Genomic DNA, 5497 nt, shown 5'->3' with positions numbered 1-5497 from the left:
TGTACATTATCATATATAAAATTGATGACCAGTGCAAGTTCAATGCATGAAGCAGGGCACTCAAAGCCAGTGCTCTGAGACAACCCAGAGGGATGGGGTGGGGAGGGAGGTGGAAGGGGGTGCTCAGGATGGGAGAACATATGTGCACCCATGGCTGATTCATGTCAATATATGGCAAAAAACCATCACAATATTAAATTAAAATAAATTAATTTAAAAAAAAAGAACTAAAGGTCCTTGACTTTGTTTAATGGTTAAACTATCATTATTTTGTCTGGCTTGACTGTTCTCCCTTTTTTCCTACATTTTCTCACTTCTCTGATTAAATTTATTCTTTGGAACTTGGAGAAGGCCTAGGAAGCTAAAAGTTTTCTACAAACAAGAGGGGGTAGGGGACATCAGTGGGTGGGTGGGGGGAAGGTCTGTCCCAGGAGGGCCCCACAGGGTCCTGCTCAGGTACAGTTGCCTTCAGGATAAAGTACACACTTGCAAGAATTAGGATCTTTTAATATCCCTTGCGTTTCTCTCCAGCCTCATTTCTCTCTAGTTCTCCCTTTCACATAAGCCTTTCATCCTCACATATTTGCACACAGTTACTCAAAGGTGATTTTGCACATGCCTCTTGGGCTGCGTAAGTTGTATTTCCCTTCACAAGTCAGCTCAGAGGATTTCTAGTTTGGAGTGTTTTCTCTATGTTCAGAAAACTCTGCCTCTGACTTTGTATACTTTAAACCCATTGAAGAAAAGAACTGTGTATCATCCTTAGAACATAGCCCAGATGCCAGCGTGGAGGAAGTAAGGTACAGCTGTTTGCTGAGTGAAGGAATGAACTTTCAATTTGGAAGTGTATGATAACTTGGTATATATTTAATTGACCAATTCATCGTATCCTTTAAAATTGAAAGTTCACTCCTTCATGTGAGTAAATAGTTCCCCTGACATCAGAGAGTGCCATTTTTGGGGGAAAAAGAAAGTCAACCCCCTCATCCCACGTTTCTGGAATCTTTTAACATTCTACCTTTCTTATGCCTTCAGAAACACGTCTCAGCTTGGCTCTGCTTCCTCTCATTCCTTGAGTTTCAGCAACAACAACCATTTCCAGCACTGAAGAAAATTCCAGCTTTAAAGTAGGCAACAGATTACCTTTTGCATAATGTTTGCACAATGCAATGTTTCTATGTCATTGATTATTTTTGTAGAAAAATGATGGGCTTACAGCTAGAATAGTTGTATCATATTGACGTACCCGTCTTTCCTCCTGATGAAGATTGCCATAGGGCTGAGGGACTCAAATACCCCATTTGTTGGATGATCATCTATAGCCACCAAGGAAAGAAAATATTCTTTCCTGTGGTATAATTTTTTAGACATGGTTATAAACAGGTTTAAGCAGGACTTTTTAAAAAAATATATATTGACTTAAGCAGAACCTTAAAAAATGAAACACAAAAATAAAAATACAAAACTGTGTGTGCCATGACCTCACTTTTGTAAAATGATTGAGTTAGCATACTTAGAGCAAAAATATGGAGGACTATGCACCAGGCTGTTAAAGAGGATTTTTCTGGGGGGCAGGATCACAAGAGAGCTTCATTTTTCAGATTACAGATTTCTGTTTTTGCTATGCAAAAATGTGCAGAAAATCCTAGGAATATTTTTATTCATAGCTTTATTCTGGGGGCTGTTTTGCTTTTCTTCATCCTCAGAATGGAAGTGCTGCCTAAAACATCATTTAAAGTTTTGTCTCATCATTGTTGTTGCTGCCATTATTCTGATTTCGCACGATGCTGGGGGAAATGTTTTTTTGCTTAGTCTCTTCTCTAAGCAGTTGTTCCCAATTTTTAAAAACGGAATGGGATATCATCCTGAGATCATAGCTTGGCCTAATATGTCTCTTTTGTTTACGTATTTTGGAACATGTTATTATTTTTTTTAAGTTTTTAAAAAAATATTTATTTTGGGCCTGCAGTGGGTCTTTGTTACTGTGTGGGGGCTTTCTCTGCTTGTAGCAAGTAGGGGCTGCTCTCTAGCTGTGCTGCACAGGCTGCCCATTGTGGTGACTTCTCTTGTTGCAGAGCACGGGCTCTAGAGCACAGTCTCAGTGGTTGTGGCACGTGGGCTTCCTTGCCCGGTGGAACTTTCCTGGACCAGGGATTGAGCCTGTGTCCCATGCATTGGCAGGCCGATTTCCAACCACTGGACCATCGGAGAAGTCCCGGGACATTTGTTCTTCAATGATATGATGAAAAGTCTGAGACTTTCATGAGTCAGTGAATCATAATTTCCCCCACAGCTAAAATTTGTCAGTTGTTTACAGCAAATAATTTCCAAATTGTAAGACTACATCATCAGAAAGTGGAACTCTGGACCATGCCTCCAGCAGTGGAGCTGATGAGGCTTGTGCCATGGTGATACGGACCACACTCTGAGTCAGAAAGTTCATTAGAGGACTGGGGTTCAAATTCAGCAATTGATAGAAGAATCCCTCTGTGACATCCATGATGTGTCAGATTCTTTAACTCAAGGACTCTCAACAGGAGTCATGGAAAAGAACCTTCAGATGACTGCAGCCCTGGTCATCTCGATGACAAAATCCTCATGACAAATTTTAGAGCCAGAATTTTAGAAATGATATGAGATAACATATGTTTGTTGCTTTAAGCTTCCAAGTTTGGGGACAATTTGTTACATCTAACCCAGGTCTCCCGCATTGCAGGTGGATTCTTTACCATCTGAACTACCAGGGTAGCCCTTGTTGCATAGCAAGAGGTGGCTAATAAAAAAAGAAAATAGTGAATTTATATGGTAGGTGGTGTCTGCAGTTGCCAGGGTGGATGGGGGGGGGGGCTTCTAGAGAAGGAGTTTTATAGCAAATATCTGAGGGATTTGGGGTGATAATAATGTGTCAATGGGGGTTTCCCTGATGTCCCAGACAGTAAAGAATCTACCTGGAATGCAGGAGACCTGGGTTCGATCCCTGGGTTGGGAAGATCCCCTGGAGAAGGGAATGGCTACCTACTCCAGTGTTCTGGCCTGGAGAATTCCAGGGACTGTACAGTCCATGGGGTCACAGAGTCGAACGTGACTGAGTGACTTTCATTTTCAGTGCGTCAGTGGAGGTTCATCAGTGGTAACAAATGAGCCATTCCGGTGTGGGATGTTGATAATGGGGAACCTAAGCATGGGGTTGGAAGGTATATGGAAAATCCCTGGGAATGAAAAATTGATCCTAAAGACGGGGAGAGAGAAAGAAACCCTGAAGGAGGTGACAGAGTGAGTCATGTGCATATCTGGGGAAGATTTCTCGTTAATCTTTCTATAGCACTGAAGTCATACGGAACTTACTTCAGTTATTTGAATGTACTATTTTCCTTTTTAACTCCTGGTCTTCCCACATGTTATTTCCTTCACGCAAAACTAAGCCCTCACCCCCTCCCTGGCACCCCAGGCCACCCCACTCCCATTGAGACCTCGTTTAGCCATCAGATCTTAGCTTAGATGCCACTTCTTCATATTTCCCTAGTCTGGGGGTAAGTACACCTGCCTTGTACTTCCTGTGTCCCTCATCCCCTCACCCCCACCCCAACACACTTGATACACTGTAAGTGCTTGACATACGTAAGATGATGGCCTTTTAAGATGATTGTTGTTCATTAGGTATATTGTACCCTGTAAAGATAGGGCCAGATCCATGACAGTGATAAACATGTCCAACAGAGCAATGGACACTTCTTTGGAATCGATGCATATCTACCCAACTCATGAAGAGATTCTGCTCCATCACCAAACAGCCATCACATCAGTCCTCTGAGTCTCTGTTTCCTCATCTATAAAATACCTCTCTTGGAAAATCCTCCAAGATTGGTAAGGGTCACAAATGGGCCATGCAAACCACCTAGCAGAGTAAATTCTATATAGTATGGGTCACAGTCTAATGATAAGAATTTGTTCTTTTACAAGACAGTTCATTCTATTCTATTATCAAGAAGTTTTATTCAGGAGAAAACTGTTGCCTTAAAACTGGGCATTAATACCTTCTTTGGGTAAGCCCCATTTTAATTTTTCAATCCCAATTAGATTTTAGAGTACAAGAGTCAAACATTAGCCAAATTCTTCTTTTCTGCCTCCCTCCCTCTGTTCCTTCCCTCCTTCCTTCTTTCTCTTCTTTTATCAGGTTTATTGAGATATAATTTACGTTTAGTAAATTGCATCCTTTTTCAAAGCACTGTTCTATGAATTTTGACAAATGCATGCATTCTTACTACCTCCCCCACACCCTAGTCAAGAGATTTTAACTTTCTATTAATTATCTGTTGATGACAATTCAAAGCAGTGTACAGTGCTTGTGATGCTTCCACTTCTGCTAAAATGGGATTCCCTAATTTCAAATGATTCTGCCTTATTCTCTCAGTGTTTGGGGCATGACATCTAAAGGGGTGCCTGTGTTTTGGGCTGAGTCTCTGCTAGTCTAAAAGGTTGATATTCCAAAGTCATGTTACCCTGCATTTGGATTCCTTTGTGTATGTCTCAGAGCAGAAGACTGTGAATGGTCAAGGATAACTCTTTAGCTTCACTTGGGGCCCTGAAGGTCAAATTCCTTTCTCTTCTCTAATAGAAATAGAAAAAGGAAGATAGCAAGATTTATAACAGGAGAGATTTTTAACAAGAAATTTGTACATGTTTCTCACTATGATCCTGCCATTTAAGATGGGTGTTCTCTTGCTCTTTGCATACCCCCTGCTCAATCAGTGCCACTTCACTTACACCCTACTTACCTGACTACATTTCTGTCTTAATCATAGAGCTGAATCAGTAAATGCCTATGTACTTTCCCCCGGCATCAGTTTATGATTGTTCTAAACTTTAGATCAGAAAGGTTCCACTATGATAGCTTATCAAAGGGGCAGTGAAAGGTCTGCTCTTCTCCTGGTTTCCCTGGTAACCAATGTGTCAACCTGACATCATTCTATAACTGGCAACCTACCCCTATAACTGGCTTGCTCCCCATAGTGAAGCCTTCATAACATGGTGGGGTGTTGCTCCAGGACCGTGCTTCAGACAAGTAAGATTCCTGTCCATTCAACCATCTACGTCTGTCGATGACTCAGGGCTCTTTCTTCGGTCTTGAGGCTGGTCAAGCACAGGGCTTGTAGACCTACAGGGTACAGCCCAGCACTCACCTTGCTCTAAATTTCTATCATATTTAATGTCAGCACCATCTGTTATTTTAATGTTTCCAATTTGCTACTTCTTTCTGTTTGTCTCATTGACTCAAATATAAGATGGGGAGTTGTTCCTTATCTTTCTTTCCTCCTGCGTAATGAGGACTAGACCAGCGTCAGGCACACGGAAGTCATTCAATAAATGCTCTTGTGAGAGACTGACTCGTGGAAAGAAGTGACTTTTAGTAAATTCATGGAAAGGTTTTAGGTGCCCATATCAGGATTTCAGGACAGAACCTCTATCAGAATGTCAGAACTTTTAATTTATTTCAAAT

The sequence above is a fragment of the Bos indicus x Bos taurus genome, chromosome 5, assembly GCF_003369695.1.
Source record: "Bos indicus x Bos taurus breed Angus x Brahman F1 hybrid chromosome 5, Bos_hybrid_MaternalHap_v2.0, whole genome shotgun sequence".
Taxonomy (NCBI): domain Eukaryota; kingdom Metazoa; phylum Chordata; class Mammalia; order Artiodactyla; family Bovidae; genus Bos; species Bos indicus x Bos taurus.
The sequence above is the reverse complement of the archived record's forward strand: the minus strand, read 5'-3'. Positions refer to the sequence as shown.